The sequence below is a fragment of the Bombus vancouverensis genome, chromosome 17 (assembly GCF_051014615.1).
Source record: "Bombus vancouverensis nearcticus chromosome 17, iyBomVanc1_principal, whole genome shotgun sequence".
Lineage (NCBI taxonomy): Eukaryota > Metazoa > Arthropoda > Insecta > Hymenoptera > Apidae > Bombus > Bombus vancouverensis.
This window is the reverse complement of record NC_134927.1, coordinates 3773846-3798780: the sequence shown is the minus strand read 5'-3', so window position 1 is coordinate 3798780 and position 24935 is coordinate 3773846. Positions and strand designations below refer to the sequence as shown.

General features: G+C 41.8%; 1 protein-coding gene across 1 annotated transcript in view; it reads left to right on the top strand.

Annotated features, from left to right (window-relative positions):
* LOC117162875 (dynein beta chain, ciliary-like) overlaps window positions 1-24935 on the top strand; it is a 209520-nt gene that overhangs the window by 119365 nt on the left and 65220 nt on the right. The window lies entirely within an intron of this gene.

Here is a 24935-nt window from a genome sequence, read left to right as displayed (position 1 = left end):
CGCAAACGCCACGTTAGCGCATCCGATACCTGGCGCGCCCGTTAGCCTCGCGGTAGACGCATCCGACTATGCATTAGGAGCGGTCCTGCAGCAACGTGTCAACGACACTTGGCAGCCGTTAAACTTTCTTACCAAACCTTTGAATTCCGCGCAGCGAAAGTATAGCGCGTACGACCGCGAACTACTCGCTATGTACACCGCGGTCAGGCGATTTCGACGCGCCATAGAAGGGAGAAATTTCATAATTTTTACGGACCATAAACTCCTTACATATGCGTTTAATCAAATCTCCAATAAGTGTTCGCCGCGACTGATTACATCGGACAATTCACCACCGACATACGATACACAAAAGGATTAGATAATAACGTGGCCGACGCTTTGTCACGTATCGAAGCGATACGGTAGTTTGTGGATCATCAAACTCTCGCCGCCGCGCAAGGAAACGACAACGAACTAAGCGACATCGTCAACTCTGGTTACAGTTGTAGCGGCACAGGAGTCAAAGGACGACGCGAGTCGAGAACGACTCGTGTTTGTTGTTTTGCCTCAGGACATTGAATTAGCCTTGACGCATGAAACAAAATGACAAATAAACTCCGGACAAAACAATGTCGCCGCTACATGCAACCGTCGAATGAAGACGAATTTGAATTTTCCGACTCTCCCTCGACCAATATAAATAAACGAACACGATCGCGAACGACGAGCGTCTATCAAGTTACGCGACGAGCCTTTACGAGTATTTATTCCGCGATTTTATTTTGCGATTTATACTTCGTACCAACGACTCACGTTTATTTATCGATTTAAATATATTCGACGGTTACAACAACGAGTAATCTCGTTATTAATTCTCAAGTACCTACATCCTCTTCACATAAACATCTACACGGTTAAAGAGAATACGTTTCCCTGATCACGACATAAAAATATATTGCGATGTACCAGGCGACATTGTGCGACTGTACGTATAGAAATCCTTGCGTCCCGACGTATCTAATTCGCTCCACGGACTTTCCCATCCAGGAAAACGTGCGACGCAAAAACTGGTGACGTCACGTTTCGTCTGGCCGTCGATAAACAAGGATCGTCGAAACTGGACACCGCAATGTATCCCGTGTCAGCGATGTAAGGTCACCAGACACGTATCCTCACCCGTCGGAATATTCGGATAGTTAGCAGGAGGACTAGACATATACATACAGATGTTATCGTAATGCAATATTCGCTAGGCTACCGATATTAACTAACGTGTATCGACAGTTTTTCGCGTTGACCCGAACCCATTCCCATCGTCGATATGGAAGCGACAACAGTTGCCTCGACCCTCCTTTCTCGTTTCGGCGTGCCTTTTAAAATAACATCTGATCAAGGACGTCAATTCGAATCAAAATTATTCAAGCAATTATGCCGGCTGCTCGGCATTAAGCATTTGTGCACGACAGTCTATCCCGGATGGTAGAGCGTTTGCATCGACAACTGAAAGCAGCAACCAAATATCACGAATCTTACCAATTGTTTTATTGGGTATGGGAACTGCTATAAAGGAGGACCAGAATGCAATGACAGCCGAAATGGTTTATGGCACCGGCATACGATGGCCAACAGAATTCTTTACACCAGCTAAGCAACAAGCCAACTCGGAATACGGGAATCGTTTAAAAGAACGAATAGAAAAAATCAGGCCACACTTGATTACACGACACGGCGCGAAAAAAACTTTCGTTTTTCGCGAACTAGAAACGTTGCCTTATGTATTTTTACGCCATGACGCGAACGAAGACCCATTGCTACCACCCTACGACGGGCCATATAAGGTGATAACAGGCGAGAAAAATTATACAGTTGGTAGTTAGCAGTGGGTAGTTGATACTTAACCAGAGTTCCTTGACACATTCTGAGCAATCATCATCCGAACTTGTATCGCGCACTGCTAATTGTAATCGCAAGCTCCACGCAAAGTGTATATCGAGAGTATTTGTGAATAAATATATTGTTAACTATACTCTAGTTTTTTTTCAGCATATATCACGATCTATCCACCTCAAATCTATAACCTAAGTATCGAGAAGAAGAAACGTTTTGGTATTACACGACTATTATCTCACATTATATCATTCTCATTTTTGCACACACTTATATTTCTTTAAATATTCTATTTTTTTCGCCAGCAAAGATAAATAAGAAAAATAGTTATTTCAGCCAACGCTCATACCGCGCTGAGTGCACTCGTTCTCGTCAGCACTACACCCAAGAAGGAAAAGCTGAAAAAAAAGAAACCATTAAGCGTACAAAAACCACCCCATTCTTAACTATCCCAATCAAAAATAGATTCGATATACTACAATGCCAAGAGACCACCAAGTTACAACCACAAACTGGACCAACGAAAGAAGCCATAACACCAAATTTAATTGTGGAATTAATAAAAGCTTTATAAATAGACGACGCGCTATTCCACAAAAGTCTCGCTGTTTAGGACGAGAAGAACCAAGAGAACGACATATTGCACTCAATTTACACAATTCAATTATCCCCCCAAAGCAACACAAATAACCTATTAAAAATCAACTGTTTTAACTATTAGGATAGAATGGGAAAAAATAATTTAAAAAAAACAACATAGCACAATACCACAAGTGACAGATGATAAGACACACGGCTCAAAATTGCAACCTCAACTACCGCTGCGTCAAATGCACTGAGTCGCACGGACCAGGCAAATGTAAAATAAAAAAAGAAGATGCAGTAAACAAAAACTTTGGGCGTCCCGCGTCATACAAAGGATGCCCAAAACTCATGGAGCTACGCAAAAAGCTCAACGAAAAGATAATTGTTGCGTCGCATGGAGCAGCGGAACCCCAGCCAACGCTACCTGGCGGCCAGCGGCCCACCTACCTGCTTCCAGACCCCCAATAAACACAATGACCGGCCATAAAACGTCACCTTCTAGCTAAATTGTTTCCAGATGTGTGTCGAGCAATCTAGTTGTCTAGAAGCATTTCGGTTTATGTCCGGATTAGCAAAATCCTTGAGTTTGTTATGCTATTAAAAAAGGCTCGGAAAAGGCAGGTAGTCGCCGAACGAGAAAACCCAACACATACACATAGGATAGAAACGACTGGTTTTCCCCAGCAATAAAATCACCCCGGACACTGGTGAGAAATTCCTCATGTCCTGCTTCTTTAGCTGGGTCACGACCAATCGGCATCAAGCTTTCCTTCGGGGAAAACTAAGAGGGAGTCAGTCAGCAGTCAGTCAGTGAGTCAGTCAGCAGTCAGTCAGTGAGTCAGTCAGGCAGCCAGTCAGTCAGTCAGCAACCTCGGGAAGTCTCAGTTCGCAGCAACGATTCGCGCTTACGCTCTCGCCCTCTCATCCCCTGATCTTACGTTCTAACCGAGTCCAACCGTATCCCGGTTTCTGTTAATTCACCACTCAGTGTATACCCAGTGTCTTAATAAAACACAACTGAAAACCCGTTACAGCAGTGTGCACTTCAATTAACCACCTCTATTAGCCTAAACGCAATAGGGGATCGATCATCTCGCGGCGTCGATTGAACAATCGTAACAGGAATTTACGACTCCTGTTGATGCGCTTCTACACGATCGTGTCTCCCCGCGAGTGAAAGAACATTTTGGTCCTTCGAGCCGGATACGTGTCAGTGAAAGAGTGCACCCCCAGTTACCACGCAACATCAAGGTAAGCTCGCTCAAATTGTCGAAATCCCTCATGGCTCCCCCTCAGGAAGAGCGCGTCCGGCAATTGCTGCGGAAACGCGAAGGATTCAGACAAGAATTAGAAGCGTTTCGCACATTGCTCAACAATCACGAGGAAGGGACACCCGTGCATGCTATTCAGCGTAATTTGCAAGACTTAGAGGGAGAATTTGCATCGTTCAAAAAGGGCCAATGCGAATTAGACGACAGAGACGAGGGTCAAACACTGAAGGACCGGGTTGACCTACAACAGAAGTTCTACACCATCGCCGGACAGGCGTCCGCCATCCTTGAGGAGGCAAACAAGCAAGCAGAACCAACCACCACAAATCTTGCAACAAAGCCATCGGACATGTCATTGCCGGAACCCGTCGATTTGCCTAGAATTCAGCTACCCACCTTTTCTGGAGCCTACGAAGATTGGCCGGGGTTCGCGGATCAATTTCGCTCCACGGTCCACGATAACCCCCGCATAGACGACTGCAAGCGACTGATGTATCTCCGTTCTTGCCTAAAGCATGGGGCAGCTCTAGCGATCGCGTCATTAAGCAATGCGGCAGCTAACTACGCAGTCGCCTGGGAAATATTAGAACGACGGTATAACAGACCAGCGAAAATTGTCGAGAGACACTTGCAGGAGATATTTGACGCAGCCTCCTCATCACGGATAGCACATCGCGATTTGCAGTCCTACACGACCAAGTTGGAAGCTCATTACAAAGCCTTGGCCGCCATCGGACAACCAACCGCAGATGCCCTGCTTTTGCACCTATGTACCGCCAACCTTGATCGGGAAACCGATTCAATATGGAAGGAAAAGATAAGGTCCACACCATTCCCCACGTTCCCGGACTTCTTGCAATTCTTGAACGATCGCTGTCAGGTCATAGAACCTGCAAGAACGACACGCCCACCACGAGGGCAGGCATTTGTCACGTCACGATCACCGCCACTCTGTCCAATCTGCCATGGACCACACAAAATTTGGCGCTGCAACACCTTTAGGACGAAGACGATCGACGAACGGATTCTAGCCGCCGAGGAAATCTCAGCGTGTACGAATTCCCTGCTACCAGGACACAAATTGCAACACTGCACCTCTGGCTCTTGCCGCATATGTGATCAACGCCATCACACGCTCCTACATCGATCAGACGCGCCAATGAGCAATCAGACGCCTCCCACCACGCCCCCAAGCACAAGGAAAGCTCCGTCATACCATCCAAATAATCCATCATCCAACTCGCAACGACAAAACAGACAATGACTAAGACGGGCAGGCGCAACAAGGGAGACCAACTCACGGACCATAACCCCATCCAACGACCTGTTAACCACTGCACGCGTCAATATCCTAAACCACAAAATCCAACCAGTGCGCTGTCGAGCCCTGTTAAATACCGGTTCCACTATGAATTTCATAACTGAGCGGCTTGCAAACTCATTAAAACTTCCCCAATATCAATGTTCGGTGCCAATCGGAGCCCTTGACACCCTATCAGTCACTTCAAGGCGTTACATTACAGCCACGATCACATCCTCTGACCAAGCCTACCGACGCACATTGACGTTCCTAATCCTCCCAACAATCTCGACACTGATCCCAGACCAATTCATAGATCGTTCCGCAATCACGATACCTAAGAATGTCCCGCTAGCCGATCCAGCATTCCATGTCCCATCCCCGATTGCCACTCTTGAACAATATTACATTCCCACGCAAGGCGATCATTGACTCCGCAACTGAGATCGAAATGCACGGCTTTTGCGACGCCAGCGAGAAGGCCTACGGCGCATGCGTCTATCTCCGAACCGTTAATCCGGACGGCCGCGTACGGACCCAGCTGCTAACCGCGAAGTCAAAAGTAGCCCCGCTAAAATCCCAAACCATTCCGCGGCTCGAGCTGAGCGGAGCCTTCCTTCTTACGTCCCTGATGGCTACCATACATCAAGCCTTATCACACAGCATCACTCGTATGGTCTATTGGACCGACTCCGCCATCGTTCTCCACTGGCTAACCACGTCACCCCACACACTCAAGACGTTTGTCGCCAACAGGGTCTCCGAGATCCAACGCAAAACCAGCATCGGCAGTTGGCGTCATGTCCCCACCCACGACAATCCCGCGGATCTAATATCGCGAGGCCAAACACCCGAAGAATTTCTCCGCCCGACCATTTGGCAGCACGGTCCAGAATGGCTCCAACAATCGGAAGATTCCTGGCCGACCTGGACCCCAATACCACAAACGGAGTTGTTAGAACAAAAAACGGCAACTTGTCTATCCGCGGCTCCCGCCGATTGCAGCCTGTTGGAACGGTACTCCTCCTGGCCTAAGCTAATTCGGATCGTCGCTCGTTGCCTCCGTTGGAGGCAGAAACAGAACCGAATGACACCCTTGACCGCAACGGAATTACACATCGCTCACGACAAATTAATCATACTATTACAAGGCATCCATTTCCCCGAGGAAATCCGTACGCTCCGAATGAACCGGAACGCAGCGTTAACAAGGAAACTCACGCGACTCAATCCTTTCATTGACCAGAAAGGAATCCTGCGAGTCGGGGGTCGACTCAGGCATTCGTCGATGACTTTCGGTCAAAAACACCCAATACTGCTACCCAAATCATCCGTCACAGCTCGGATTATCGAGCATACACACCAGATTCACCTGCACTCCGGGACACAGGCTACGTTGTACGCTGTCAGACAACGATATTGGCCCGTCGACGGCCGAAGTCAAGTCTGGCGCACGATCAAGAACTGCGTCCGCTGCTGCCGCGCCCATCCACCGTCAGTAGAATACATAATGGGTGATTTGCCGGAAGCGCGAGTGACTGAGTCTCGACCATTCGCGAATGTCGGCGTGGACTATTGTGGACCCTTCTACATAAAGGAGACAAGAGATCGTAACCGCCGACAGGTCAAGGTGTACGTTGCGATCTTCGTATGCCTAGCCGTGAAGGCGGTACACATCGAACTCGTTGGCGATCTCACGAGCGAAACCTTTATCGCCGCTCTTCGTAGATTCATCGCTCGGCGAGGGTTTTGCTCGACAATCCATTCGGACAATGGTACAAATTTCGTCGGGGCAAAGAACGACTTACGGGAACTGTATGACCTTCTACACTCGGACGATCACCACTCAAAAGTACAAGCATTCCTCGCAGACAAACACATAGAATGGCGCTTCATACCCCCTCAGTCTCCACACTTCGGGGGACTATGGGAGGCAGCGGTGAAATCCTTTAAGCATCACTTCAGACGCGTCGCAGGTCATGAATTGCTCACTTTCGAGCAATTCAATACACTGATCATAGAGATCGAAGCCGTCCTCAACTCCCGACCATTAACACCCATATCCACGGATCCCAAGGATCTCCTCGTTCTCACTCCTGGTCACTTCCTCATCGGTGAATCACTAATGAGTGTGCGTGAGCGAGATTTCAGGGACACTCCCTCCAACCGACTCTCCAGATGGCAGCATATCCAAAAGATGAAACAGCATTTTTGGAAACGCTGGCACAAGGAGTACCTCAACCAATTAAACAACTGCAGCAAATGGACCAAGGGTGGACATAACATACACGAAGGCGCAATCGTCCTGCTCAGAGAAGACAACGTTCCCTCGATGTGCTGGCCCTTGGGACGGGTAGTCAAGGTCCATCCCGGAGCCGATGGCGTAATCCGAACAGCGACTGTGCAGACTTCATCGAACCTCCTGGACCGCGGCGTCAAGCGGCTGGGCCCCCTGCCATTCCAATCAGATCCAGAAGCGCCCGGACAATCGCGGACCTCGAAGGAGGCAGAGCACACCCCCATCGAACCCACAGGCAGAATTTGATCGGTGCCCTCTCAACGGGGGGAGGATGTTGCGTCGCATGGAGCAGCGGAACCCCAGCCAACGCTACCTGGCGGCCAGCGGCCCACCTACCTGCTTCCAGACCCCCAATAAACACAATGACCGGCCATAAAACGTCACCTTCTAGCTAAATTGTTTCCAGATGTGTGTCGAGCAATCTAGTTGTCTAGAAGCATTTCGGTTTATGTCCGGATTAGCAAAATCCTTGAGTTTGTTATGCTATTAAAAAAGGCTCGGAAAAGGCAGGTAGTCGCCGAACGAGAAAACCCAACACATACACATAGGATAGAAACGACTGGTTTTCCCCAGCAATAAAATCACCCCGGACACTGGTGAGAAATTCCTCATGTCCTGCTTCTTTAGCTGGGTCACGACCAATCGGCATCAAGCTTTCCTTCGGGGAAAACTAAGAGGGAGTCAGTCAGCAGTCAGTCAGTGAGTCAGTCAGCAGTCAGTCAGCAGTCAGTCAGTGAGTCAGTCAGGCAGCCAGTCAGTCAGTCAGCAACCTCGGGAAGTCTCAGTTCGCAGCAACGATTCGCGCTTACGCTCTCGCCCTCTCATCCCCTGATCTTACGTTCTAACCGAGTCCAACCGTATCCCGGTTTCTGTTAATTCACCACTCAGTGTATACCCAGTGTCTTAATAAAACACAACTGAAAACCCGTTACAGCAGTGTGCACTTCAATTAACCACCTCTATTAGCCTAAACGCAATAGGGGATCGATCATCTCGCGGCGTCGATTGAACAATCGTAACAGGAATTTACGACTCCTGTTGATGCGCTTCTACACGATCGTGTCTCCCCGCGAGTGAAAGAACAATAATCAAAGCGAAAAAATCAAAAAACGAACGGATCGCCCAAATAAGCCGTAGCAGGCTGCAAAACCAAAACAATAAAAACAGAATTCCAAGAACCGTTTAGACCCAAGTCAAGTAAAATCGGCTCAATAGAAAAAGAACGCCGTAAAAAATTTCAACTAAGTAAAAAAGCGAAACAAGGGGAGCTCATATCGCATAACAATTGCGTAAAATATCTAGGCGTAAATATAGACGACAAATTAAACTGTGGCGGCACTCGACCACGGAAATTTTCAACGGCTTCGCGGCACAAAGCGCTATACCTATAAAACGTAAGACAGACGGCCACAATGTACCTTCCATATCCCTACGGTTTTTTCGCCGAATATTCGGTACAATGCACACGCGGCAACCGTCGCGGACTTCTAATAAACGCGCGCGTAGTGGGGATATCGAGGGGCAACAAAGGACAGAAACTGTTCGGTTTTGAACCAAAAGATTCATTCTACCCCGAGCTGCGAAGTGCGACAGGTTAAGAGAAGCAAACACGAGTAAAGAAACGAGTCGTCTACTCTTGAGAGTCAGTTTCAATCGTTACTTAGTATTAATCGTTGTTAAACGTTAATTGTGGTTAAACGTTATTTGTTGTTAATTGTTAAGAGTCTAATAAACGTTATTGTTGAAAATCAAGGGTATTTTCTTGTGGGCACCTTCACGGACGATCATGTCAAAACTACAAGCAGCAGATCGAAATTCAACTCTTCAAAACCAGCGAAGCATTCTGGAAAACAAAAAGACTATTCTATTCAAAACATCTCAACAGCAAAGTAAAAATCCTAAGCTACCAAACGCTAATCAGGCCGATCTTAAGGGGGTATTCTGGTCTAGAGGCATGAATTTCGGGCGATTTTTGAAGTGCTGTACAAGATGAAACAAAAAATATTTTTACTATCCTTCTTTTTAGCATTTGTTTATTGATATTTCCAGATTACGTAAAAAATTCACTGAAAAAAAATTCAATATTTAAAAAGTTATGAGCTGGGAAAGTGGGTGCTGCCAAAAAAATGGGGTGTCGTGACGTGCATGATATCAACCCTTCTGGTCATCCGAAACAAAAAATGCGAACGGATTCTTAATTAGTATGAATGCCGCTATCGTCTGAACCTTGGAAAAGTCAATACAACATTTTTTCACAAAATGACGGCCGTTTGAAAACAAATTTCTTATTTCGCACGTTTTTTTGACAATTCCCAACTTTTAAAAAATAGTAATATTAAAGATTTTGAGCTGAGCGTGGTTCGGACGATAGAGGAGTATATAAGGAATATTCAGACCAAATTTAAAATAAACCGGTTCATTAGAACTTGAGATATCGTGCACGCCAACTCGAAAAAAGTAGGTTCGAGAAAAACGCGTTTAAAGTTTTGAGACAAGTTTGCTCGGACAACGTCTACCGTCTACTGTTCATTTATTCCGGTCGGGCCGAAGCAGATGCTGCGTCACAAAAATGGCTGTACCTCATAAAATAATTGAATATAGGAATATATGAGATAGGAAGAAAAATTATCGTATATAGGCACCGCTTTACAGCGACTTAAATCAAAGTTATAAATTATAACGCTAAAAAATGTAATTCCGACACACATTGTATGGCCATGTCGGCCATGTCGAAATTCATTGTTTATTAACGCCACAGCAAATGCAATACTTATCTACTGGTCAATAAACATTATAAAAAAAAAGCACTCGCTCTCGTCCGATCACGAAAGTTAAGCAGCGCCGGGCACGGATAGTACTTGGATGGCTGCCGCCTGGGAACTCCGTGTGTGTGATCCTGGCTTCTTTTTATTTACCCAATCTCTTTTACTTTCCTTAACAATCAACTTTTAATAATCTATAATCTAAGCATCGAGGAAAGGAAATGTTTTGCTATTACACGACTATTACCTCACATTATATCAATCTTATTTTTGCACACATTTATGTTTCTTTAAATATTCTATCTTTTTGGCCAGCAAAGACAAATAAGAAAACTAGTTATTTCAGCCAACGCTCATACTGCTGTAAACGCAATTGTTTCGCTCAAATAGTGGTGCTCAAGGCAGTGAATCGAAACCTCCCATAAAAATAGACCAAGAACTTTCTTAGCAACTCAAGGTTCCCAAAAGACGCGGAAACTCAACTCTCCGCCAAACCTGGTGGAACAGGAAGAAAAGGACAGAAAGTAGCCAAGAAAGTAAAAGCAAAGAAGAGAGCACAACAGGAGATGCGAAGAAAAAGACACGAAATCATGAATTCGGCAGAAAGCTCCCTATTATTGGCAATACAACGAAAAATAGATTCCACGTATTACAATCACAAGAATCCAGCGTATCTCAGACAAAGCAGCATCATCAAATAAAAACAATAAGAGAATCCACAAGGCCAAACTCTACTTTAGAACTGACAAGGAAAAAGAACAAAAACCTAGAAATTAAACCAAGTGGGCATATGGGCTCTCAGGACGGGAAATCACAAATTAAAAAAGAGTAAACAATCAACGAAACCCTCAATGTCACAGGTGCAGCCCAGCGAAATGGACAACGTAGGAGGCCCTTATCTCCAGCAATGCGGAAAAAGCAGACATATCGCACACAAGCCATCAACTTCTCCAAGGACAAACCGCCTCCCATTATACATCACTCATCAAGACCCGAAGAACGCAGTAAAACTCGTTGAAGAGACTCTAAACACAAAGTCATTCCACATAAAACGAATATACGCAGATAAACACATGTTATTTCGACAAAATATACCAGGCGTTAACAAAGCGAAAGAAATCCTAATTGCAACTAAGACATTTTATGCATAAACATCCAAATCGGAGAAGTACCACACGGTCTCCCTAAAGGTTCTAAACAATAGCATCTCCGGGGCAGAAATATTTGCAGAGCTGCAAGCACTGCAGATATTCGATATCTAATTGACAAAAGATTGGTGCTTCTCAACAAAAAGATCAGTAGAGAACAATATATTGCTCCCAATTTACAAAATCCACGTATCTTCACAAAGCAATATTAGTAACCTATTAAGAATGAACCGTCTAAATATCTTTAGTGTAAAAAGGGAACAAATCAGAAAAATGACATTATACAATGCCACAATATGTCAACTGCTACCACACATTTAACAAAACTGCAACCTTAACTACCGATGCGTAAAATACATCCAACCGCATGGACCTGACGAGCGTAAAATAAAAAAGAAAACACGGCGAACAAAGACAAAGTGGACTCGTTGAACTTCGCAAAAAACGGAATATCGCTAAATCAAGTCTCCGAAAACCAACTACATCAAACTATACTATTTAAACGCAAATTAATTGAGCTCGGCGCACTAAAAAGAGAACTCGGCGCACTAGAAAGAGAACGCGGCAAAAGATTCCACTTAAGAGAAAAAGCAAATGAAGGGGATTTCATTCCCCACAAAAATTATATATAAACTAAATATAGACGACAAATTAAACTTCAAACAGCATATTGAAATTCAACTTACCAAAGAAAGCAAAGCGTTATGAAAGGCAAAAAGATTATCCTATTCGAAACATCTGAACAACAGAGTAAAGGTCCTCTGTTACCAAGCACTAGTTAGACCGATCATAACCTACGGTTGTTCAATATATACGTAACTACTAATCTATATATAACTAGGTATAACTTACCAGCCTAGTTAATGGAAAGAGTTCTGTAGCAGCACTCGACAACAAAGAACTTTCCAAGGGTTTCGTCGGTACATAGTATACCGCCGTTGAAAGACTGTTTACGAGAGACCGACGAAACATAAGCAAGGCTGCAACGAAGCGTAAGTGCTGCAAGAAGGCCTAAGAGCCATCGAAATCCCTATGGTCCTTCCGCCAAATACTTGGAAGGTTTAGGGGACCATGATCACGCACGCCTAACGAACGCGTGCGTAGTGGGGATATTGAGAGACAAAAAGAAACGAAATGGATTAAGAGATAAGTTGAGTTGTGACCGAGAAGCGTGACTGATCAGTCGAAATAGAGAATCGTGATGAAATTGTTCACACAAGTCGCGAGTCCAGTTAATGTAACGAAGTCGTTAGGTGAGTTAATAAATACATTGTTAAACAAAATGCCGAGTATTCCTTTGGCACCATACACGACGTGCTATCCACCTCAGTTCGTATATTGGAAAGAAAATGCATCAAGGCTTGTTTGAGTACACACAGATCCGAACATAGTGAATTTAAAAAAAACGTTAAAAATAAAAAAATCTACGATTTGGCCAATATACATCGCATTGATTGTGACATCCTAAAACTGACAAGAAATCACTTCGCTCAAGCTGCAAAGATAAAAGAAAATAGTGTATTTTCAGTTGTCTATTTCCAAACGCATTATACCAAAAAAATACACTCAAGACAGGCTAAATGTACAGTCCGTAAATACCTGATGGAAATACAATATGGCTCCTCTGCAAAAAACACAAAAGACAAACACAAAAAAAAACATAAAAAAGTATTATTGGATACCGAAATCAAAAAGAAAAGGAGAACATCGAAACGTCACCAGCGTTCAATCTCTCTACTTGTAAAATAAATGTAAATATTATAACATATTTAAATGACATTTTTTCTCCATCTCTTCGCTACCCTGTCCCTCTTCCACCTCCTTTCACAAACAATCAACTTCACAAAATTCAAAAATAAACTACCGATTTATTCAGTTTTATCGCCAAACTTTCAGGGCAAAAGAAGAGAAAAGGCCAGTATTGTATAAAAGTAACGCTTCTGAGCAGCTTTAATACAATCAATTACTGTAATGTAAAAAACACGTAAATTCTATTGCAAATACTTTATAACTACGTTATACTTTTGCCAGAACCACTTCTCAACTGAAATTCTTTGTTTATTCAATATATGTACTATGTATTTTCTTGGACAATATAATTAAATTATAATAATTAAGTTATAATTAAAAATTAAAAAAGCACTCGTTCTCGTCCGATAACGAAAGTTAAGATGGAGGAAGTATTTAAATAGGTGACCGCTTGCGAACTCTGCGTGGTGCTCACCTTTTTATTTTTCCAATCTTTTTTACTTTCCATAATAATCTATTTTTAATAATCTATAATCTAAACATAGAGAAATAGAAATGTTTTAGTATTACGCGACTAGTATCATATATCACTCATTTTTGCACACATTTATATTTTTTCAAATATTCTTTTTCTGTACGTTAAAAGCAAATAAGAAAATCACTTATTTCAGCTAACTCTCATACCGCGCTGAATGGAATCGTTCTCGTCTAAAGGCAGTTTGAGAGATGAGATAGAGTTTGGTTCTTTTGATGTAAAAATTTGATTTCTCTGTGGGACATGCTAACAGAGTCCTTTTTAGAGATACTTTTTATTTTGTTTGCCCAGTGTTGATTTATAGAGTTTGCGAATTCTTGTTTTAAACACAACTTTATTTTGCGCAAATGGTACTTTAATAATGCTAAATCTTCTCTTTTATCGTAGGAATAGTTTTATTTTACATTGTTTATTTTGCATAATATGAAGCTTTCGTCTCCGACTTTTGTTTTATTTTTAGTACGGATTCTTGAAGGGCATGTTTTTCTATTTCGTCTGTAAACGAGTCGATTTGCCTCTTTGTTAGGTTGACATTGTTGTGGACATTTAGGTCGCAGTTCTTTTCGAGCTGATTTTGTAATATTTCCTAGTTTGTTGTCTTTTACTTGTACCTGGATCCGTCACTTCGTGTTTCTAGCGTTAGGAAGTCAGATGTATTTTTGTTTATCTGAAATACGAGAGCGTTATGGTCGTAATCGTAGTCTCTTGTTTTGAGCGTGTTAGTTGCCCGTAAATTAAGGAATTGTAATCGTGTGTCTCCAAGGCATATGACTAGGTAATGAGCCACCTTTTGGTCAAGACTCAATTCTTTCTTCGTGCGTTTTAATGATTGTTTTAGTTCGTTTAATTGTGCTTGTTGTTCATTTAGGGCTTTGAATATGTTTTCTTTGAAGGTTCGATAAGTTTATTACGTTCAGCTGTGGTATGGTTTTAATTGGGTTCGGATTTTGAATCACGCGCGGTAATAAATTTGTTTGATGTGGTTGGCTTTCGGAGACTTGGTTTCGGCTTATTCCTTGTCTTAGGATGTCTGAAAAGTACGGCATGAATTTACGGCTTATTTGAGCAACACGTTTGTTTTGATGCTTTGCATTTGTTTTGAGCATCCTTTATACAAAGCAGGATATCCGTAGTTTTTACAGTTCACGCACTGCACTTTGTCTTTGTTTACTGCGTCATCATTTTTGATTTTGCACTCGCTTGGTCTGTGCGATTCCATGCTGTTTACATTTGTGACATTGCGTTATGTCATTACTTCTGACTTTTTCCCATTTTATCCTAAAGTAACTCAGTTCATTTTTACACAAGTTCACAAACAAAAGTTGTGGTTTACACAATTTTTAACAAAGTTCATTTTTAGTACGTTACTAATATTGCTTTGTGGGGATACTTGGATTATGTAAATTGAGAGGAATACATTATTCTTTATTCATCTTTTTGTCGAGAAGCGCCAATCTTTTGTCAATTGGGGACGTCCGACATCTGCAATGCTTGCAACTCTGCGACTATCTCTGTCTCGGAGAAGCAACTGTTTAGAACCTTTAGTGAGACCGTGTGGTACTTCTCCAATTTGGCTGTATGTGCGTAAAAGGCTGTTTGAACTGCAATTAGGATTTCTTTCGCTTTGTTAAAATCTGGTATACTTCGTAGGAATAGCACGTGTTTTCGTTTAATGTGGAATGACTATGTGTTTAGAGTCTCTTCAATGAGTTTTACTATCTCTCTCCAGTCTTGATGGGTGATGTATATTGGAGGCCGCTTGTCTTTATTTGTGGGGACTGTGGAGTCAGCGTTCTTCCTTGTAGAGGCTGGTGATCTGTCCGGGTTGCGTCTGGCTTCTCGGTAGCATTGCCCCTGGAGATGGGCCCCCTGCGTTGTCCACTTCTCTGGGCTGCGCTTGGGACGTTGAGGGTTTCGTGGATGATGGAATACCTCTCCCACCATTCTTTATTCTCTTTCAGCTTGTGATGTCCCGTCCTGAGAGGCCGTGTGTCTACTTACTTTCTTCCGTACGTATCTGTTCTTTTTCCTTATTATTGTGAATTCTTTTATTGTTATTATTTGAGGGTATTGTTGTGTCTGAGATAGGCTGGACTCTTGTGATTGCAATACGCTGAACCTATTTTCCGTTCGTATTGCTGATAATGGGGAGCTATCTGCTAAATTTATGGTTTCGTTCTTTTCGCGTCCTCGATCAATTTTTGCTATAGTATTTTTCTTTCGGTTGCTCTTTTCATTCTTTTCATCTTTTTTTCTTGTCCCTTCTTGTTTTTTTTATAGTGAGCATTACTTATCACTTTTGGTTATTGAATATCACAGTATAAATTGGCAAACTCACTAACGAGTTTAACGCCTGGTATTTTTGGCCAATGAAGTTCGACCTGCTGGGTGGATCACAGCACTCTGACGAGAAAGAGTGCATTCAGCTCGGCATGAGCGTTAGTTGAAGTAATCAATTTTCTTATTTAATATTATTGAATAAAAAATACTTACGACGTACAATTATGGAGGAAAATAAAGAAGATATGTAAAATCTTGCTCGACTTCGTTTTCGAGAAAATGAACTGTGAAGTTGAATAGGGGCAATTTCATAATTGATTTTCGCGGAAATAAAGCGAAAAATGTCATTTTACATTTTTGACATCATTTTCGCCGCGCGCAGGGAATTATTTTCGCCGTCGATTTGTATCACAATTTTCGGCACATGTATTTTTGCATTCTTTCAAACGACATACGTATATAGAATACTTGTACATTCTCCAATTCCGAATATTAAATACATATAACATTACCGGAAAATATAAACAAAGCAATATATAAGTAAGCGTATATGCGAGAATGATATAACTTATGGTGATAATCGTTTAATGCTAAAAAGATATTTTCTTGATGTATACGACCATACCTTATTAACACAATGTTTGATAAAAGGAAAGTTAATAGTTGTGTTACGGCTCAATCTTCTTGTTTTTATCATCTAAGCCTCAAGTTTACGTGACAGAACGAATATTTTCAACGCGGTATGAGCGTTGGCTGAAGTAATCAGTTTTATTATTTCATGTTATCGAATAGACTAAATATTTAATAAACCATAGCCTTCGCAGATGATCTAATCATCTACGTAACAGGCCGCAAAACTAAGACAATAAAAACTGAACTTCAAGAACTTTTCGAAAAAATATATGACTATTACCACGCATGGAAACTAAAAATCAACACAAGCAAATGCGAAACCATACTGTTTAAGCCCAAGTCAAGTGAAATCGGCCCAATAGAAAGAGAACACTGCAAAAAATTCCAACTAAGAGAAAAGGCAAACAAAGGGGCACTCATACCACACAAAAACTGCGTAAAGTACCTAGGAGTAAACATAGACTACAAATTAAACTACAAGCAGCACACCGAAATTCAACTTGCTAAGGCCAATAAAGCATTCTGGAAAATAAAAAAACTATTCTACTGTAGCGGCACAAGAGTTAGAATTCTATTCAAATCATGTTGTTGTTTCGCTTCGGAGTATAAAGTTTGTTAGGTTACGTATAATGTAAGAATAAACAAATTCCGAGCAAAACAACGTCGCCGCTACATGTAACCGACCAAGGACGCCAATTCGAATCGCGTCTGTTCGAAGAGTTGTGCCGGTTGCTCGGCGTCACGCACCTACGGACATCGGCCTATCATCCTGCGTCTAATGAGATGGTAGAACGCCTGCATAGACAGCTTAAAGCGGCGATCAGGTGCCACGACACGAGCAACTGGGTCGAAATTCTGCGAATTGTGCTATTAGCATTAGAACCGCGATAAAGGAGGACCTAAACGCAACGGGAGCCGAGATGATATACGGCACCGGCATACGTTTCCCCGCAGAGTTCTTTCTACCAACTAAGCAGCGGGCCACCTCGGAATTCGCAACCCTGCTCAAGGAACAAATGGAGAAAGTCCGGTCTCAGCCCGTTACACAACACCGTGAAAAGAAATTATTCACTTTCCGCGAATTTGAGTCTCCCCCTATGTATTTTTACGATACGACGCAACTAGAGGCCCATTACAGCCGCCTTACGATGGGCCGTTTAGAGTAACGCGAAGAGGCGAGAAAACGTACAGTATCGATGTCAACAGTCGCGATATAACGGTTTCCGTCGACCGGCTAAAGCCAGCCTTTGTAGTATCAGAGGATCTCGAAGCGAAAACCGCCGAAACCCGTGACATGCTTATTCTAGTAGAACAAACGAACGCTCGCAACGAAAGCGACGTAAATAGTAATAACGAAAGCAACGAAGGAAACACTGGCAATAGGTACGTTACGCGGTCTGGCCGAAGAGTCCGTTTTCCCGATCGGCTACAGGCAGGTTTCGGTTAGACATCATAAAGTATTAAACACGGGGACTTCCTTTGGAAATGCAATAAAAACGTTATCACTGGTAGGGGGGTGATGTAGCGGCACAAGAGTTAGAATTCGATTCAAATCGTGTTGTTGTTTCGCTTCGGAGTATAAAGTTCGTTAGGTTACGTATAATGTAAGAATAAACAAACTCCGAGCAAAACAACGACGCCGCTACCCGTAACCGTAAAACAAAGACAAATTTGAATCTTCCGATCCCCCTCGACTACTATAAATAAACGGACGCGATCGCAAACGGATTATTATAAACTGCGACCAAACGACTTTATACACACCGTTTCGCAATTAGGACATTGTATTGACAATTTTAAATACATTAACGATTTCACCTACTAGTAATCTCATCATTCAACCTCCTACACTACTCCAAACATCTCGACAGCAAAGTAAAAATACTATGCTACCAAGCATTAATCTACGATCATAACCTACGGCTGCCCAATCTGGTACAACATATCAGCCTCCCAGATGGAAAAAATCCGCATATTCGAAAGAAAATGCATCAGGGCTTGATTGAGTACTTACAGATCCGAACACAGCAGATTCGAAAAATATGTAAAAAACAAAACAATATACGACCAAGCCAACATTCACCGCATAGACTGTCTCATCCTAAAGCTAATAAGAAACCACTTCGCGCAAGCGGCAAAGATAAAAGAAAACAGCTTAATCTTCAGTTGCCTATTTCCTAACAACGCATATTACAAAAACACTCTGACAGGCTACATCCCCCCAGAAGCTTTCCTATACCTAGACGAAAAAACTACCTCCAGGACCAAAATAATATTACAATAATCAATCACATAAAAAGAAAAATTGGGATCAAAACTATACTCTACGAAGAAAACCTAGATGGGCAGACCGCAGACACTAGATGGAGATACAACATGGCCCTCCCTCTGAAAGACACCAAAGACAAACACAGAAAAACATAAAAAAATATTGGTGGATACTGAATCCATAATAAAATAAGAGAGAAAACCCATTAAACCGATAGAACTCAATTCTGCCCCCGTATAGCACAGGTGCAAACATTGTAATTATTGTAATTCTTTTTTTTAAAAAAAAACCTAAAGTTACACAGCACCCAAAAAGCAGACTACCGAAGCGTCCTGTTTTGCGACCAAGTTTTCAGGACAGAAAAAATTAAAAGAATAACAAATTCATATAAAAGCTCCGTTCCCAGCAGCTCAATCCCAAAAATAGTATTAAACACGAAAAATGTAAAGCGCCGACACATAATATAGCATGGCTACGTCGTACCGCCGCGTATCGGTACCTTTACCTAACACTTTACAAAAATTCACCGTTTATTGTAAATACCAATATGTATCTAAAACTTCATTTTGGGCTAAATAAACATCATTAAAAAAAAATATTTAAGAAAACATACATGCATGTATGAGGAAGAATGGTATTTTGAGACGTGCATTCAGATATATAAAATTTTTCCTGGCTTCGTTTTCCATACAATGGATTGTGAAGTTCCGTCATGTAGGTACGCGTATACTTAAAAAGTAGCGAGTCAAGTGGACGGAACTTCATAATTGATTTTCTGGAAAACCAAGTCTTGTGTCGAAACTTGTCACTTCATACTTGACTCATTTTTGTACAGGAAATCAGGCCCTTTCGTCTTGCACCTTCATAATACTCTAATTTTCTCGCGTACTTCAATTTTGAATCCGGATTTCACTGGATTGCGTATAACTACCAACAGCAAAATACTAACATTCACCGACGAAACGGCTGTACTAATCAAGTGACACTGTAGAACGGCTTCTTTAATCTCTATTATAGTAACGCGAAAAGATCGCCGACACACACACAATGTCGGCGATAAAGCGCAAGAGCCGACAGGCCTAAGGAGCCATCAGTATCACTACGGTCCTTTCGCCGAATATTTGGAACACGAACACGCGCGTAGGAGGGATATTGACGGATGACAAAAGACACGAATCGGATCAACAAAACAGTTGAGTTGTAACCGAGGGGAGAGAATCGTCAGTTGGAATCGGGAGTTGTACGTAGAATCGAAATCGAGAATGGTACGTAAAGAGTACGAAAGCGAAAAATGTTAATAAATACACTGCTAAACACCGTCGAGTATTTCTTTGGTACCCTACACGTTCTAGGGAGGTGGCACGCCTCAGGGCTGACGGCCATCAATATACTTCAACTTGTAAAGTACAAATTAAATAAAAAAAAAAAAAGGATTGCATGTTTGGCCACAAAGGAGTAATCCAAGTGCTGAAAACTTTGAATAATACTTGTTACTTGCGAATATCCATAGTTAACTCTGCTGCGGTCTTCCATTCAACTAAATTATTCGGTAAGAGTTTGAAGAAGAAAATTACCTTTGCATATAAAGATTCGTTTTTCGGGAAAATGTAATAGTATGTTACTATACCCTTCATAATAACTTTTGCAGCGGCACATGAGTAAAGGACAATTCAAATCATGTTGTTGTTTTGCCTCGCAGTATTAAGATCGTTAGGACACATGTAGTATAAGAATAAAAATACTCCGGGCAAAAACAGCGTTGCCGCTACATGTAACCGTCGAACGAAGACGAATTCGAATATTCTGACTGCCTCCCGACCAGTACAAATAAATCGACGTAACCGAAAAGAGTTTAGTATCTATCAACATCTACGAGAATTTTTCTGTATCGACGAGCTACCTAAGTGATATCACCAGTTATCTACCGAGTTATCGACTTATTTTCTCTTTGAAATGTTCCCAATTATTTATAACGCTCTCTGCTACTTCTTTTGCAGCTTTCCTACGCGGGCCATATTACTGTCTTATAATATAATTTTGTATCAGTGCGTTTCCTAAATTTTCTATGATCGCACGTCTTTTTCTCAAATATGTCGGTTTCACCAGTCGAATAAAATTTTGCTCTATACGTTTAACGAATACAGAAGTTCTTAGAGATAGAAAGGAGAGCAGTAAGAACAAAGAGACCCGGAGACCGCAGCAGGGTTAAAAAGAACATGAATTTAATTTGTAAACATTTTGGATTCTTGCATTCTGATATTAACCTTCTGCTTAATATATTTTCATTGTTAAGAAACATTTTAAACACTATTTGCAATACAAAGATAAGATACTTTATTTCATATACCACAATGTGAAAATAAAGATAGTTTATTTTTTACTACATATTTAAAATATTTTATTCGTACTGCAGACCAACAACTATTTAAAATGGTATTTAAAACATTTTTCCTATAAATTTGACCCAGCACTGCTCAAGCACAGTTAACATATTCGCAAAGAAAATTCAGAAATAGAAATAACTTTTAATTATATAAATATCTAACTGATCGGTTTCATCAGTCTCTGTAAAATACTATTTCGAATTAATTTTACAGTCTCTCACACCAGTGGTAATAAGTTTAACAGCAATTAAAAAAGTATCGTAAACAATATTGAAATAGTCGAGTAATAATAATCTTTTAATGTTTCGAAAATCATATAGAATAAGTAGAAAAATAATTATTTATGATAATATTGACTTAATTTAACCGTTTGAGTCCCAGGGGTCTTTGAAGAACCAAGGTTGAAAAAATAACCTCTTAATCGATTGCGAAGAGAAACAAGCGGCAAAATAGCGCTCGTCATATTTCTTCATTTTCTGAAATACATCTATATTTTTATATATCTGTACTATTATTTTATAAATATTTCAAGTTTTGCTCAATAAAAATTATTAAGATAGCAATGAAATACAAAAACACCGTCTGTCGTCCGTAGCGTTCAAATGTACTGGGACTTTTCGACACAAAATCTAAACAGCGTGATCACGCTACTTGGTACTCAAACGGTTAAAGAAATAACGATACGTCTAACATGCGCGTGTGTCTGATACCGACGATATCGCGCTCTGTAACTTGCTTCCCGTCGAATTAATCTTAGGCAACAGATTTACGAGGGAGAGTAATGACTCAATGCGCGAAGAACAATTGACGAAGTTAAAACTCGAAGAATATCGAAGAACAAACGATGCCTAAGTTTCAAGTTGTCTTCGACGATTAAGACGAAATTTACGAATGCTTACTGCGCACGATTATGCGATACGACGCAACTGAAGCGAATACCGCGATGCGATGTACGACTGAACGAATGCGACTGAATTATCGTACGACGATACGAATGATTAACGATACACTCGTTCGCAAACGCGTGTCGGTGCGCATTTGAACGACCCGCACGAGACGGTTTACTAATCGTTCGCTCACTAAAATGATACTCACCTTTGCGTATGCTTGGAGATACTGTTCACAACTGAAGATTTCGCACAGGACTGTCCACAGGTCGTTACGCCTGATGGAACGACTCTGTCTCCACCAACGCTTACAGCCATGTCCACGAATGCTTGAAGATATTGACGCACCGAAGAAGCCAGCTCAGAAAAGTATTAACTGATCTTTATGACTGACAAAACGATTTCGCCTGCACGAGCGCTTGAAGAGCGCTGAGAGATTGAAACGGTTCGTTACTCCACGTTTAGCGATTCGAAGGCACGGAAGCTGACTCTCTCATCGACATTGACCATTGAAATATTCGAACGAGACTGCCGACACCGTTATTATACTCGGGCGGGCCTAACTCCAGCGAGCGACTCCAATAAGGCTCAAAACGAAGGAGCCGAAATACGCACGCTGATTGGTTTTCACGAAAATCGTCAAACGGCATATTCGCCCACAAGATGGCGTTTACTGCGTGAAATCCTTCGCGGGAGGAGCGTGAACGATACCTGGATGAATGCGAGGCTTATTGGTTAAGGGTGGCGCTCGACCTCTCGGACCATTAAAATCCGTCAATTATCCTTACAAGAAACTGATAGCATAGGAAATCAAAAATACTGCTACGAATGTTGAAGGGAATCGTTTTAGCTATTGAAGTACCATTGTAAAATAGAGCCGTAACTACGAAAGCGAGCTACAATGAGCTACAACGAGACAAAAGCTACATACTATCCAAAACAATCTAAAATACAACTATTCTTACGATAAAAGAGAAGATCTAACTCTATCCCTTCTTTCAAACTGCCTCCAGAGGAAGCTCCCCTCCTCCAAGAAGCAAGTATAGCGATACAGAACATCAATAAAGACATGAAGTGTAGTTATTTCATAACATGTAAGGCGACGGAAAAACTAAGTTATCGGCACTCAATTTTCCAAAACACATACACACACACACAACGAACACATGGATCGAGGATAATTAACAGAATTATTATATACGAAACAGGTAAACTGAAAAATGAAATACAGCAAGACATATCGCTAAATAAGACAGTCTTCACATTCTCTAATGAAAACACCTCGACCAACCACAAACAACCAGACACAGAAATAAACTACTTTACAAATTATAACCAACTAAATATCATTTTCTCTAAATTAAATAATAAGCGCTTACCCAAAAAAATAAAATGATATTACACAGTGCTCTTTAAATATGCAATAAATAACATGTATTTCCCCAGAAAATAGAAAAAAGCTAAATTAACAGCCATCACAGAAGAAAAAAAAAATGAGGACCGCTCCTCTCCCTCAAACCTGCGAAATATAAGTCTCCTACCCAGCATAAGCAAAATATTCGTAAGAGTCATAAATAAACCCCTAGTCTCCTTTTGCACAAAAAATAAGGTAATCCTAAAAAATCAATTCGGCTTCCTCAATAATCAATTCTTAATAGTCTATATTCTAAGCATCAAGAAATTGCAATGTTTTAGTATTACGCGACAATTATCATACATTGTATCATTCTCATTTTGGCACACACCTATGTTTTTTTAAATATTCTATTTTTTGATCATCAGGAACAAATAAGAGAACTGTTTACTTCAGCCAACGCTCAAACCGCGTTGAGTGCACTCGTTCTCGTCAGTCGACTGTTGACCACCGAGCGGGACGGACCCCTCGGAGCGCGCGTCGGAGTAGACTAACATCCACTAAAGTAGAAGGATCAAGTGACAAAATAGTGACAAAATAGTGAAAAATACTGCATCGTCATCATCTCCATAAATACAAATAAGAACAAAAAGAAAATAAAATAAGATAAGACAAAATAAAATTGTACAAAAAAATAAAAGCCACCGATAATGAAGCCAAGAGCAACGAAACGGAACCCACCGTAGACCCAATGAAAAAAGCCATCAAGAGAAAAATAATTATACATAAAACAGCCAGAGAAATCAACAGTATCTTAAGACTCCCCGCTCAAAAGACGCGGAAACTCAACCCACAACCTAACCTGGTTGCCAGGACAAAAAGTCTAGCAAACACCCCAGGAAACACAGTTGTAGATCATCACCCCAGCCAAGAAGAAAAGGCTAACGAAACCAAAAACATGAAGCCCACAAGAGCTACTTCGCCTCCAGCGATAGTAACAAAAAATAGGTTCAGCATATTACAATCTGAACCAGAGCCTCATCCACAACCGGGACCATCAAACTCCACCTGGAAATCAACGCTAGATCAAATAAGAAAGAAAAACGAAACATTACGAGGCAAAACGGGAAGACACGGTCCCACCACGTCACCGGAACAATCGGCGCAGCAAGGGCGACGCACCCCACTGTACAACCCAGGAGGCCCGGCGCCTCCAACACCGCCAAGGGGGGACCGAGCACCGGACGGACGCCCCACCGGATGCTCCGCGAAGGAACGCACGAACACCCCACCCACCACAAAAGACAACAGGCCGCCACCCATAAACATACTCCTACAAGACCCCAAGGACACGGTAATGCTCATAGAGAAAGTAGCAGACATCAAGCAATTTCATATCAAAAGAATACACTCAGGTAAACACGCACTTTACCTCCGAAACCTATCCGACTTCCATAAAGCGAAACAAACACTCCTCTCAGCGAACACAACCTTCTACACATACACACCCAAAATAGAGAAACACCACACATACTTGTTAAAAGGTCTAGACAATAGCTACACTGAAACAGAAATACTCACAGACCCACAAGCTCTACAAATAGACGACG